The following is a 15,823-nucleotide window of genomic DNA, read 5'->3' as shown; positions in this document are numbered from 1 at the left end:
ATGAACACTCTTGTCTGTATTTTGGTGTATTGTTTAGTGGTTCAAACCATCACAAATGCTTAGGCCCCTGCTGCAAGTAATGACATCAGTGGGGGTACCCGGATTCTAATAAGGATTCAGTTGGACAGTGCTCATATTGTGAAAAAATAAGTGCTGGGGTCTTTCTCAGGGGAACACTCCAGCTTGCACCACCCATTGCCCCCTCCCAGTGCTGCCACTGAGAGTACCCACACAACTGCTAAGCTTCACAATCTTCCAAGAGTGACGATGCAGAATATCCCCAGCCCTCTAGGCTATAAGAATGGCTTGGGAGGCAGGTATTATTCATTTGAAATGAATTAACAAACAACTGTTGTTATACTTGTCTCTAAACAAGACAAACAGCATCACCTTTTGGCACACTAGTGCCGGTGATGAGCACCAGAAACCACCAGCTCAAATTAAACACTGAGTTGGTGTCCTTGGGTTTCTGTAATGATTAAGTGGGGGTTCACAGAAGTCAAAAGGTTAAAAAACACTGCCCTAAGGAATTCTAGCTTATCCATTGTGCGCTTTACACGACTACTGCTGCTTCATTGTATTATCAGCTATGTATTTTGTGATATTCAAATTTTAAGGGAGTATTTCCCTTTTTGAAGGCAGGCAGCTTAGAAATGCAGAGCGTCAGGAAGGCATCTGTGTGCGAAGGGTATAGAGTGCATATCCAACAGGTGGATTGAGAGGTTCTAGCTAGTTTATTATTAACCTTTAGTAGATTATTCTATTTGTAATTCAATTATCCTTTCTTCTGTTCGAAAGTTAATAATCCTTTATTCCTGAGTTATAAGTTGAATGATTCTTTTTCCTTCGCTCTGGTGTGCTCATTCATTCAACCAGGAAGCCATGTTAGCCATCTTTAATCAGCCCAAGGACCTAGAAAGGGGTAGGGAGGTTGAAAATAACAATAATGAGGGTAATTTCTTGCCGATGAGGAAAATTATATTGTAATTACCTGGTGCTGTATGATGCCTCTGTGTACCGTCTGCCTCCTCAGAATGCACTATACAGTAAGGAGTGACCCTGTGTTCTTCAGAAACGGGGTAAAGATTCTTTCAGGGTAGGGGATCACGGTGGGTGAAGACGGAACCAGGCAAGTGGAAACCTCAGACCAGCAGGTATCCTCCCTTCGGACGCTGGAGTATGGATCGGTTGCGGGGACTGTCCCTGCCACGCTCACCCTGACAGATGAAGTGTTCCCGAACCATCCTGGACTCAGCCCTACACACAGAGGACATCAGATGAAAATAAAAACCTAATGAGAACATTTCCTTACTAATGGGTGCCATACTGAACAGTCGAACCACGGTGCACTCAATTAATGAAGCAATGTATGAACAGAGGGTTCCTTAGATGTGAGACGGGGACGGGGATGGGGATTTGGGGAGAAGGTCTCACTGGGGTGCGAGGGAGTTTGTGTTGACCCAACACTGGTCAGGAAAACTGTTGACTTAAGTAAGATACTGAGGCCTTCGAAATTCTAAAGAGTATATTCCTAGCTCATGGGGCTCTCGCTGGGTATATTACATTGCTCCAACAGCTGGGTTAGGCCGGGTGGCCAGATTCCCTGGGAAGTTGTATGGCCGTTATGGGAAAAAGGGGATGCTATGCACGTCCTATCACAAGCGTGGGGAGGGCTTAGCCGTAAGCACTGTTGCAGGTCATTTGCCTGAGGGAAGGGACGGGGGGTTCTTGGGTATGTTTTCATGATATGTTTTCAGTTGTTTTACGCAACATACAATGAGTAGGACTGGTTTGCATGACAAGGGGCAGGAGGGTAAAATGGTAGAGCATTACCACGACAATGGGGACTAAGTTCATCAGCTGGAATGTAAGGGGGTTGGGCACATGCACCAAGCGCTACAGGGTTCTCTTGTTTCTCAGGAGGCATCACGTATCCATGGCGTGCTTACAAAAAACCCACCTTGATGACAGAGGAGCTCAAAGATTAGCGAGCAAGTGGAGGGGTCAGATATTTCATTCCTCATACTCTACTTACGCAAGAGGCATGCTGATATGGGTAATATATGGAAGCAGACATTAACGGTCGATATATCCTACTCAGGGCTAAACAAGATGGATGATACATAGTTATCCTGAACATATATGGCTCAAACGTAGATGACCCTGACTTCTACCAGTCCATACAAGAGGTGTTGACGTCGGACCTGGGTGTCCCGACTCTCTGGATGGCAGACTTCAACTGTGTATTAGATCATGATTTGAATAGTTACCCTCTTCACCAAGGTACGAAGCCACAAATGACTGGGAGACTCCGGGAGATAATGGGGAACCTGTGGGTACAAGACATGTGGAGAGACAGACACCCTACACAGAAATTATACACCTGCTATTCCTCCCCCCAGAACACACATAATAGGCTCGATAGGGTTCTGGTATAGATAATCAGACGCTGACCTAAGTGTCAAGGAGACCCATCAGGCCGATTCCTCTCTGATCACTCCCTCGTTTCTTGAACGGTCCAGTGGGGGCTCCCTGCGCACCTCCCTAGAACATGGCAGATGCCCTCAGACATCCTTGAAGACACGGTTGGAAGGGAGCATATAGCAAGTGTCTTAACTGATTATATCACAATCAACTGGGAATGGGCAAACATTTCTAAAGCCACGAAATGGGAAGCACTACAATCTGTGACGCGAGGAGCTTGTCTGAGTCTAACGTGTGGTGTCTGTAGGCAGCTACAACGTGACCTCGAGGTAGAGGAGTAGGCGCTAGCAGAGGCTCAAACCTAGGACTGGGCTGATTCTACTGACTGGCCCGAGAATGGGAATTACGAACATGCATCAATGATATTTGGGACAGCCTAGACAGGTAGACACTTAGTCAATTCCGACAGCGCTTGCAAAGGGAGGGAGACAAGTCTGGATGGCTGCTGGCATGGATCCTCTGTAGGGAACAGACCCCTGCCCCGATACTTGCACTACATGCACCCACAAGCGCGGTGGTACACACCTGGGCTACAATCCTACAAGTGCTGCAGCAGCATCTCGAGAGAGGGTACACTGCGGATCCGACAGTAAGGTAAGACTTCTATGTCCCATACTTGCGGACCACAAACCTGGCACGTCCCCTGCACATGTCGCGGAGGAGCTTGAAGCTCCACTCACCATTGAGGAAATACGAGCAGTGTTAATAATGCTCCCAGGAGCAAAGTCCCCGGAGGGCGATGGGTTTCCGCTTAAGTTTTACTGGGCATATTCAGACACAGTGACTCAGGCACTGATGCAGGTCTATGAGGAGGCCTTTTACAAAGGAATCCTCCCCCCTACTATGAGACAAGGTGAAATTTGCATGGTATTGAAGCCGGGCGGGGACAGCTGCCAACCTTCCTCCTATCGTCCAATTACCATGATTAACAATGATGTAAACATACTATGCAAACTCCTTGCCTCTCACCTTGGACTGCAGATGCCACATCTCATACATGAGGACCTATGTGGCTTTATTCCAGGCTGCAACACTGGCATGAACCTGCATCGACTAACCCACATTATGCAAGAAGTGAAATACTGGGAAGAGGAGCTTGCACTTGTGTCAATATACCTGGCAAAGGCTTTTGAAACAGTCGCTGCTGGGTTAAAATAGTGTATACTGAGCCACGTGAGCAGGTGCAGCTGGGAGGAGCACACCCTGAGGAATGGGCCTTGGGGGGAGGCACGCATCAGGCATGCCCGCTCTCGCTCCTGCTATTTGCCCTGGCCATTGAGTGTCATGAAGTGAACACAGGTTAACTAACCTCCTCAACCGGATACAGCGGGAGCGATGACTGATGCTTATTCTCTTTCCTCCCCTATATGGAACCACCTGTGAGTACTCATAAACTCAAACAGATTGCACCACACCAGGGGAAGGGGAAAAAAGGGATAAAGAAACAATAAAGTTGCAGCAGTTTGAGTAATCACTCCTGAACTGGTTGGGAGCTCTGGGGATCTCACTCCTCTCTAGCCCATGAATCCGGCAAGGGAGAGAGAACACGTCATACATACAATGCAGACTTCTTGCGGTGTAGATCAATATGACTATGTGAGGACATAAACTTACGTTTGAAACTGCCGCAAGTATTCTTCATTAAAAGCACAAAATGTAAAACTAAAGTAAAGGAAAAGAAAAGTACACAAGCGTAGAATTACTAAAATCTGTGATTGTCTATAGTAATTAATAGCACTTGTTTGTATGTCATTATCACATAATTCGGGACTTATCTGTAACCAGATGAACTTCTGTTTTTTGTAGTCTTGGTTCTAGAACTCAAGTACGATACTTCTGAGTTGTCCCCCTACTCTGTCCCTATAACAGAATTGGCTCCAATGTAACCCAGATGGGTCTCACTCCCATGCGTGGCATCAAATGTAAATAATACCTCCAAACAAAATGAACAAGCAGCTTCAATTCAGCTGATGCACTCCCCTTGTGGCAAAAAAGCAAAAAGAACCCAAAAGGAAGTCTCAACCGACAACAGCGCTTCCTCGCGCTTCCAGGGAAACCAGCAATTAACTCTCCATTCCTGCAGCTCCTTACTCCAGTGCGGCAAGCTCTCCCTAATCCAGCGCGGCAATGCGCTTACCTAACTATCCCTAGCGGCTCCAATCATCCAGCGCGGCAAGCTTTCCCTAATCCAGCGCGGCAATGCGCTCACCTAACTATCCCTAGCGGCTGCAATCATCCAGCACGGCTTGCGCTCCGTAATCCAGCGCGGAATGCGCTTCCAGGTGCCACTCGAACTGAGAACAAAAACGGGCTCCACAGAGACGTGGAGTGTTCAGAAACACTCCGCTACAATGTCAGGTGACAAGCACCTGATTGAGGAAGAGGAGGGGTATTAGTAGGTAGGACAGAAGGAAAAGGAGGAGACTCACCTTCCCTCAGCATTCTGGGAAGTGTAGTCCCAACAATCATGCCTCATACGTTCTTCGCGAGTGCAGTTGAACTGGGGTGGAACGTGACTGAGCCCGAGTGGGAGACACAACTCATCTGATCTCCCTTTACGCGGACAATGCCCTTTTCTACATGGCGTCTCCTCGAGTGGCCATACCCAGGCTCCTGCAGCACTTGGAACAATTTGGTGAGGTCTCTGGACTGCGACTTAACCAACATAAATCCCTGATTTGCCCCCTGGTGTGCATTGCCCCATTGACTTTGGAGGGTCTCCCAAATCTAGAACTTAGATGGCAAACGCATTTCCAGTACCTTGGTGTCCAAATTGCATTAGACAACGCCCAGTTAAAAACGCTAAATCTAGACAGGGTCCTAGATGCCCTGAGATGCTTTGTGACCTTCTGGAATACTTTACAGCTTTCCTTAATGAGCAGATTTGTGGTGTCCAAAATGGTGATGCTACCTAGATGCCTTTATGCGTTCCAGAATTTACTCTGCCCGATCCCCACTCTAATTTTCAAGCAGTTGAACACTATCCTTGTCCCCGTATTGTGGGCGGGATGGCACAGTAGAGTGGCCCTTAATACGCTGGCACTAAGGCAAGCCTGTCTGCGCCCATAAGTGCCTGGACCGGACCCAGTGCCAGAACCCCTGGCCCCCGCAGACACCACGACGCCCGAATCTGCTATGATGCCCGCACCCTCCACGCACTCAACTCCGGACAAGAACACACCTGCTACCGGGCCACCCCGAAGCGCACCCAAGAACACTTCACCTGCCGGAACTGCAGCTACACTAGCATCCGGCCCGCCAAACCAGCGACCAAAGAAACCAACTACCTCAGATGCATCCATCTTAACACCTGCTCCGCTCACAAACACGCAGTTGAACTCTGGTACCAACTCGACTCAACCGCCCCAGACGTCACCTTTCTGACGGAGACCTGGCTGAACCCCGCCTCAGCACCCGACATCACCATAGCTATCCCGGAATGCTACAAGATCACACGCAGGGACCGCACCAACGGAGTAGGAGGGGGAGTTGCCATCATCCACAAAAACACCCTCGGAGTCTCGACCACCACCGACGACACCCTCAGCACCGCCGAACACCTGCACTTCCAGATCCACACCGACTCCAACACCACCCTCAGAGTAACTCTCATCTACAGATCCCCCCGGACCCCGACCACAGTTCAGCAACTCCATCGCCGACTTCGTCAGCACACATGCCCTCGCCCCCACGGACTACATCCTCCTCGGGGACCTGAACTTCCACCTCGAGAACAACAACGACATCAACTCCACCACCCTGATCGCCAACCTCAGACTCAAACAGCTTGTGACAACACCCACCCACACAGCCGGCCACACGCTTGACCCCATCTTCTCCGCAAGCCCCCACGTCACCTTCAACCACACCACCGAACCCCACTGGACCGACCATCGCTGCATCCATTTTACCTTCAAGAACCCCACCACGCACCACCGCACCAACCTCCTGCTCTCCTGGGCCAGCATCATCGGTGAGGACACGAGCGAAATCATGAATCCACATCCACAGATGCCTTGTCGCTGCTGGGGCAAAATCACGAAGACCAGCTAACCACCACCCTTGCCCAGAGCCCACCAGCCGACCCCACTAACCTCGACACCGCCGCCCGCAACCTCAGACAGTGGATCAACGACTTCACCAACACCCTCGCCCCGCTCAGGACACCCTCCAACAGCCACACCAGCAAGAGGGCCACGTGGTTTACTGAAAACCTCCAGGCCTCCGAGCGAACATGCCGAAAACTGGAGCAGAACTGGCTCCGTAAACGAACATAGGACAGCCACGCAGCCCACAAGAACGCCACCCACAGACACCATCACCTCATCAGATCCACCAAGAGGGAATCATTCAAAGACCGCCTAGATAACAATGCACACAACAGCAAAGAGCTCTTCAACATCATGAAGGAACTCTCCAACCCCAGCTCCAACACCAACGACATCCCGCCTTCACAAGACCTGTGCGACTCACTGGCCACCTTCTTCTACCGCAAAATCACCGACATCCACGACTGCTTCAACGCCACGACCGCCCGACAGCCACCGCCCCCACTACCACCACCTGCACCAACCTCCTGCTCTCCTGGGCCAGCATCAACGAAGAGGACACCAGCGAAATCATGAACACCATCCACTCCAGTTCACCGCTAGACCCAAGCCCTCACCACATCTTCAACAAAGCCAACACTATCATCGCACCCCATCTCCGGAAAATAATCAACATCTCCTTCGAGACAGCAACCTTCCCGGAAAGGAACACCTTACTCAAGAAACCCACGGCGGACCTCAAGGACCTCAAGAACTTCCGATCCATCTCCCTGCTCCCGTTCGCAGCAAAGGTCATTGAGAAAATCGTCAACAAACAACTGACCCGCTTCCTCGAGGAGAACAGCATTCTGGACCGGTCCCAGTCCGGGTTCCGCAGCAACCACAGCACCGAAACTGCCCTCATTGCCGCCACCGATGACATCAGGACCCTGCTAGACAATGGAGAAACAGCGGCCCTCATCCTCCTGGACCTGTCAGCCGCCTTCGACACGGTTTGCCACCGCACACTACGCACATGCCTACACAACGCCGGGATCCAAGAGAAGGCCCTGGACTGGACCACATCCTTCCTCTCCGGCAGAACTCAGAGTGTCCGCCTCCCACCCTTCAGCTCCAATGCCACCGAGATCATTTGCGGCGTACCCCAGGGCTCATCACTCAGCCCGACGCTGTTTAACATCTACATGGCACCCCTCGCCCACGTCGCCCGACAGCACGACCTCAACATCATATCCTATGCCGACGACACCCAGCTGATCCTCTCCCTCACCAAAGCCCCTCACACCACCAAAACCAACCTCCACGAAGGAATGAAGGAAGTCGCCGAATGGATGAGGAACAGCCGACTGAAGCTGAACTTGGACAAGACGGAGGTCCCCATCCTCGACTCCACCCCCTCAGCCTGGGACGATTCCTGGTGGCCGTCCACACTGGGAACAGCCCCGACACCCACCGACCACGCACGCAACCTTGGGGTCATCCTTGACTCCACCCTCTCCATGACCAAGCAGGTCAACGCCATCTTCTCATCCTGCTTCAACACCCTCTGAATGATCCGCAGGATCTTCAATTGGATCCGCACCAAAACGGGAAGAATGGTCACCCAGGCCCTCGTCACCAGCAGGCTGGATTACGGAAACGCCCTCTATGCAGGAATATCGGGCAAGCTCCTGAGACGGCTGCAACGCATCCAGAACGCCTCTGCACGTCTGATTCTCGACATCCCCCGCCACAGCCACATCACACCCCACCTGCACTGGCTCCCCGTCAACAAGAGGATAACCTTCAAGCTCTCCATAACACCGGGCCAGCATACCTAAACAGACGACTCAGCTTCTACACCCCCACCCGCCAGCTCCGCGGGTCTCGCCCTCGCCACTATCCCCGCATCTGAAGAACGGCCACCGGCGGCAGATCTTTTTCCCACCTTGCCGCCAAGACCTGGAACACCCTCCAAACCAACCTACGGCAGACCCAAGACCTACTGGCCTTTAGAAGACTCCTCAAGACCCGGCTCTTCAATCAGCAGCAGCGCCCCCCAAGCCTTGAGACCTTCACGGGAATGTAGTGCGCTTTACAAGTGTACTGATTGATTAATTGATTGATTGGCACTCAGATATGCAGAGGGGGGACTTAAGGCCCCACGCTTTGATCTATATTACTTTGCCGCCCAGCTCCAGCATGGGTCCCGCTGACTGGAGCAAAGGGACAATTGGGAAAAACGACTCCTAGCCAGCCGAGTAGACCCAGATAAACTCCCAGGAGTGCTGATGTGGGGCAAGGGTTTTTTTTTTAGAAAAAAAGGAAGAAGATTGCACCGGGTTATGTGCATATATTTAAATCACACTAGTGACCGCTAAATAATAAAGTAAATTACTGATTAAATTTTTATAAAAATATTTTTCTTTTATTTTATTTTAGTTATAAATCTTTCTCATGTATTGTTGACATTTGATAAATGACTGAATAATTATTTACATGAATATTGTTATTTGTTTAAATACAATTATATACAAATTTGTGCATTACAAATCAAAACATGATCATGATGAGTCATTTCATTTAATACAGAATTAATTCCCCTTCAACGCGTTTCGGAGATTTGCCTTCCTCAGGAATTCTGTATGTACACGTTGATACTACAAAAGAGAATCATATTTACAATTAGTCTTTTACAATTTGACCTTAAAAAACAGCGTTCATTCAGTTGTGCTGTTTAAACGACTACAAGTCTGTGTTTCCTGATTTTGTCTGGAGGGACTATTCTTACACTGTTAGGTTCTGGCTCAGTCAAACAATTAATTTTGATACTAAGTGCTACCTATATGCAACATTACTATACATTTATATACAATAACTTCTCACCATTTATATTTTACAAAATTACACTATATACAATATAAATAAAAAAATCACAACTGATGTGAATTAGTAATCCTAAATGAGATCAGAGATTACATTTCTGCAGATAACAATATTTGTGGAGTAATTGGGGGGAAGTTGGGGAACACCCTGTGGTTTATGCAAATGAGTTTAAGGCGGAAGGATGGGCTTCCCACTATGCAATGGTAAAGAGGAGAACAAACCTGTATGTGAGAAGGTAATGTTCAAACCGAAGGAGTGGCGGGGCTGCAGCCAGCTGCTAAACTATCTGTGAGGGAGAGGTACATGTAGTGTTAATGGAGCCTAGAGAGGTACCCTATTAGAGAGAAAATGTCTTCTGTCCACCTAGCAATGTACCTTATAGCAATACTGGAGGGAGCCTTGGTTTGTATCACGCACCGAGATTTCCTGGACCTTTCTGTCCTGTTTGCATTTCTTTGGCAATTTCTAAATAGTATGAAAGAGACAAATAATTGTATATGCCGTCAAAGGCTAGGCAACTTTTTAACCTACTATAGTCTTTCAATAATGATTGTGTTAAACGCTTACATACCTGCGACCACCTAAATCTTCGCGTAGTGGACGGTCATATATTATTCTAATCTCCGGTTAATTATTCTTATCGCGGTGACGCGTCTCGGCAATAGTATGCGTTCCCATCTGGAGTGCAGAGCTGCTATGATCTATAAAGCCCAGAATATTACGGTCTATTAGTTATCCTTGAATCGATACGATTAGCTATCCACATGACACATGGCGATCAATATGAAGTGAACTCCATCTATAAACCAGGGATGCGCGGAGATATCACTACTTATACTGCATGATGTCGACATTAAGGGCAAGGGGGGTCCTTCCATGTATAGGGTGCCAAACTGCAAGTATATGGTAGCAGTACGTGGACACGGTGCGGAGACATGCTCCATTTCACAGAGAGCTCCCCAGCTGGATATTGGCCCCTAAAAGAGACATGAGAGCCTACATGTCTATCCAAGCTTGGAGGGATGGCAGATGTGAAGTCCTCGCAGACCTCTTTCTGAGTGAAACGTTAACATATGAACAAGCCTGTGACAGCTTCGCACTAGGTCATGCTCATTATCTACAGTATAAGGAGATCTTAGAGGTAGCCAGAGTTACCTGGCCTGAGTACCCCGATATCCTGCAGCCGACAAGTACTTTGGACCGCCTGCTTACAGGCTGATCTGGGCGTAGGATGATATCTCTCCTCTACAAAGCTATGAAGCTAGACTCAACTGCCCAGACCCCGTGGTCAAGAGCAGCATGGGAGAGGGACCTGAATTAACAAATAGAGGGTAGGGCTCGGACAGCCATATGCACGCTCACACGCACAGTTTCCTGCAATGCTAGGCTTAAACTGATCCACTGAAATTTCCTGTACTGCACGTACCTCACACTGGTCACACAACGATGTACCTCACGACACCAAACTGACACTTATCCTAGGTGTGGAGCAGAGGAGGCAGATTTCCTGCACCTGGCTTGGGCAAGTCTTGAGCTGTGGCAGTTCTGGTCACGAGTTGTAGAAAAGGTGCGTACAAGCACAGGTCTCCCCTTAAGAGGAGAGACAATTCAATGCCTGTTGGCCCATGTACGACAACCCAAGAAATGGAAAATAGCATACACACTGCTGCAGCTGATGATGGTACCAGCTAAACGCAGAGTGGCCGTAACTTGGATGGGGCAGAGAAGCCCAGACATAACAACATGGCTCAGGGATGTGAGGGAGTGGGCCTTAGCGTAAGAAATCCATATAAAACTAAATCCAAAAGACAATAAGCTTCAGGCAGACCTCACTGAATGGCAAGAACTTTGCAATTCTGCCCTCAACCCTGATGAATCAGAGAGTGAACGGAATAATAAGGAGCTCAGTGATAGTGGAATGGATGCAGATGAGAATGAACAGGGAGAGTAGTGCGAGTGATCAGGTTTGTTGTATGCCTCCCCCAATTGCTTATTGATAAATATGGGTGTTGTAACCTTACTCTTTTCCCCATTCCCCGTTTCCCCCCTTCCTTTCACTGACCACTTGGTATGATCCGCGCTCCATCCTGGAGTGCGGGTTAGAATGTTCGGAGTGAGATTAAGCCGCCAAGCCGGGAGCACTTGTCTTATCTATTTCTAATAAACCTTATCTTGGAACCCTCATCTAGTAGTGATTTATTACTACATTTATGGCGACGAGGACGGGATGCTGAGCCAGGGTCAGTGTGGTGCCTCCCCCCTGGATAGATTTGATGCTTGAGCGGAGGAAAGTTAACAAGGAAGACTCACCCAGTTGATGAATGAAAATACGGTCTAACGAGTTGCCGGTAATGAGCGTGAGTGAAGGAGTGAAGCTGTCGAGGTCGATGTGAAGCGGACGACCCATGGCAGCAGTGTTCCGCTTCTGGTTTTGAGGGGGCGTCCCTTGGCACCATGCTTAGTCCCCTCCGTGGTTTGTGAGGACTGTCATGCTGTCTGCGAAAAGCAGGGAACTCTCGTGAGAAGAAGACGGAGCAGGTCTTGTTCCGAGCAAACGCAGAGTTGTCGACGGGAAGTTCCGGTCCTGTAAACGTGCATTAGAAGGAGGACCTCGTAGCCTAAACTACTTCCTGTGTGAACTTTGGAGAAAATAAAGAGAGGTGGAAGTATTCCGGGAGGTTCCGAGGGAGTCGCACAAGTCTATGAGGGGAGCCCTTGAAGCTGCGTGAGGTGAAGGGAGCGGAGCAAGGAATTAAGTCACTTCTATAACAACGTGAAAGAAACTGTTTTGAGGTGAGCGCCAAGTGTTCGAGGCATTAGTGAGTGACAGCATTGGGAAGTCATTAACCCCTAACTCCCAGAATTAATGGAGGCGAGTAATTAAAAGTCTCAGAGAATCTGGAAGTATTCTTATATTTATTTGGGAGGAAGATTAACCGTAGGGGACCAAGCTGTACTGCATATTTGCGTTGAGCCTTTGAAACACTAAGAGGAGCGCTGAACGGAACATATTGTGTCGAAGACTTATGAAACTGTACGGTGGCAGTGCATTGTAGCTGTATGAGAAAATATCTGAGGGACAGAAAGTTTAGCGAGCTTTTGTTCCAGTGACTGAAGATTAACCGTGGCAGTACTTTGAGTGACATAATTATCTGAGATTATTGAGGAAGGGAGTAAAGGAAAACTGCGCCAGGGACAGTGGTTGTCGTCTCCCTGGGGTGAATTCATTGCTGTCAAAGAAGAAAGAAATGAAAGTAATATTATTGGAGCCAATGAGGTGATGTGACATAAGAAGCGACCACCTATCCTTTGTGAAAGCGGAAAACTAAGCACCTCTAGTAGAGTAATCTGACGCAGTTACCCTGTCTCTATCCTCGTGTATTGGCATAAGGAAAACTGTCAAGGAGGTTGGGAATTAAATTCGGGTGTCGTGTCGGGCACCTCGCTTCCGACCAGCCCTTAAGCTTTGAAGGGAGTTGCGGTTCGACTCTAAGGATCAGCGCGCTTCAGACCTAGTTCGTGTGTCTGATTGGGCACAGTTGGCGCAGAGGTGAAGAGCGCGAAGGCGAGGACGACGTTAGGGAGGCGATCGCTTTAAGGGCGGGCGGCTGAATTGGTGAAAGATCGGGACACATGCTGTGCACCGCTCGTCTACTGATGAACAGCTAATGAACTCGGAGCTTGCAACGCGTGGTGTGAGAGGAGTTCTACACTCTGCGAGTACCTCAGCGTGAAGCAGCGCGCATTTCAGTCACGTCTCCTCACATTTCACGAGCCTCTGTCAATACTTACGCAATATAAACAGCACAGTAAATACCATACCTCTCTGAGGAAGAGGGTGGGGCTGAGAGCCGTTATTCTTTTAAAGGGTACGCCATAGCACCATCCACCCCCCTGTCCTCTGTGGTCACTAACCAGATCATCCCACATCAGCAAACCAGCCAGGGTTTACTTTTTTCATGTCATTTTTCTGAAGGGATATCCTAGCAGTCTTTCTAGAAGCCTTGTCGGAATCCCCTTACCTGTCAAACGCTAGTGCTTAATATCCCTGGTGGTACAAGTGGGCAACGTGGTTAATTTTTTAGCTCGGTGCTCCGCAGTGTCCAGTTTGGGTACCGTGGCGCTGTATTTCTGGGGTGGTGGCATCTTCCTGTGTAATTCTGGTGTATTGCAGCGCACTAAACATGGAGTGGGGCCGAATGTACAATCTCCCTCCACCTGTGCCGTTCATGGAGGAGGTTAATAATAACATTGCAGATTGGAGGGAGTGGAAAGTGTATTTTGAAAACTATTTGTCCGTCTGGGAGGAAGAGGAAGCATCTCTTTCACCGGAAGTAAAGGCGGAAATTTTACTTCACAGCCTAGGTACGGGAGGAAGGAAAATGTATCACAATATGGAGAAGGTATTCATGGAAGGAACTGATAGAAATATTTATGAGAACATATTGAATGTGTGGGATGAATATTATATACAAGCCACGTGTGGAAAGGCACAAAGTGATGAAGGGTTCAAGGAAAGAATGGAGGGCAAAGAGGAAGTTAATGCCTGTAAGATATTTCAGAGATGTACCGTTATTATAGGTGAAATTGAGACAGAAATGATCACAGACTCTGGTTCAAGATATAGTGTGGTAAGCAAGAGTGATTGGGACAGAAAATTTGCAAAAAAATATGGTAATGAATTGAAAGAGGCCAACGTAGTCCTGAAAAAGTATGCAGGGAAGGATATACAGGCTATTGGCTACAAAGTCATGGACGTAGTTTATAAAGAAAACAATACGAGGAGTACAATATACATAACGGAAGGTGGTGTCAACATGCTAGGGTGGAGAGATCAACAGAAGTTGAGGATTGCATTGGAGAAAAAAATAAAAGGACACAGGAATGAGCAGGCACGGATTCAAAGCATACAAGATACTAGAGGTGAAACTGTTAATGGTCGCATGCAGCCATCTAAGAGTTATACAGTATTTGAAAGAGCTGCAAGAAAAAAAAGACTGGGGAAAAGAACCTATTAGGGATGAACATAACAAGAAACAAAACGCTTATCAAAGTCAGGTGGAGGAAAGAGAAATACGTAAGAAACTAGAGAGAAAGGACAGTAGGAAACAAAAAGTTGAGACAGATGGAAATTTTGAAAGGGAGGTGGAGTGTTTAAATACCACAGCCAAAGAACGAGGATGGCAGATGTATAAGAGTAACCAGTCCAAGTGCAATGAGATGCGGCAAAGAAATGAGTTGGCTGGGTTCAGGACCAAGATGTCAGAGGAGTATGTGGACAATTTTGATCTGGAAAGAGAGAGGGGTGCAAGTTACATTGAGTCAAAAGGAGAGAACAAAGATTTATACATACAAGGGTTCGATTATGGTATGATGGAGAGTGAGAGTAAGAAAACGCAGAGAAACCTAAAAGGATCTCCATTGAAAGTCATGGAAATGCGGCAAAGAAATGAGTCGGCCGGGTTCAGGACCAAGATGTCAGAGGAGTATGTGGACAATTTTGATCTGGAAAGAGAGAGGGGTGCAAGTTACATGGAGTCAAAAGGAGAGAACAAAGATTTATACATACAAGGGTTCGATTATGGTATGATGGAGAGTGAGAGTAAGAAAACGCAGAGAAACCTAAAAGGATCCCCATTGAAAGTCATGGAAGGGAAAAGGGGTCCATTCTATGATCATTGGAGGGAGCCGAAGTGTAATGGTCCAGAAAACACAGATAAGTTCTTTTATGGCAAGACCAAGAGGGAACAGGAGGACATACTTATGGCCGATGAGGCTAATGCTAGTGATCGGGGGCTGTTGGAAACCAAATGCTATAAAGGTTGTAATACTGGTTATGGCCAAGGAAATGAGGGCAGAAGAAGGCCTAGTCCAGGCATGGATAAGGACATGGAAAGAGAGGCTTATTTCGTCAGAGGTAGTCTTCGGGGTGTGTCCTGGCCCAAGCTACTGCCTAGGGAAAAGAACAGTACAGCCTTTCTCAATCTTCCGGAAGGGGATGGTAATTCTAGCATGAGGAGTTCGGAATCCAAGGGAGAAATAGACTGTGTGGATACACAGTTCACTGGATGGCTACTAACCAGCTAAAAATTAACCCAGAAAAAACAGAGGTGCTGATAGTACCATCCAAGTGCTCGTCCTGGAGTGACATGTTCTGGCCCCAGGAGTTGGGCCCAACTCCACAGCCAGTCACCACAGTCAAAAGTCTTGGCATTAAGTTAGACAGTGCTCTTTCAATGACCAACCAGGTTTCCACTGTAGTCGGTACCTGCACTGGTCTTTTAAGACAGCTGCGCAAACTAGTTCCTCTCCTCTCCGAGCCGATGCTTCGCACAGTGGTTTCTGCCACCATAGTGTCAAGACTCGACTATGGAAATGCGCTCTACTTGGGTCTGCCAAAGACGCTAATTAACAGACTCCAAGTA

This window comes from Lissotriton helveticus, chromosome 3_1 (assembly GCF_964261635.1).
Source record: "Lissotriton helveticus chromosome 3_1, aLisHel1.1, whole genome shotgun sequence".
In the NCBI taxonomy this organism is placed as follows: Eukaryota; Metazoa; Chordata; class Amphibia; order Caudata; family Salamandridae; genus Lissotriton; species Lissotriton helveticus.
The sequence above is the reverse complement of the archived record's forward strand: the minus strand, read 5'-3'. Positions refer to the sequence as shown.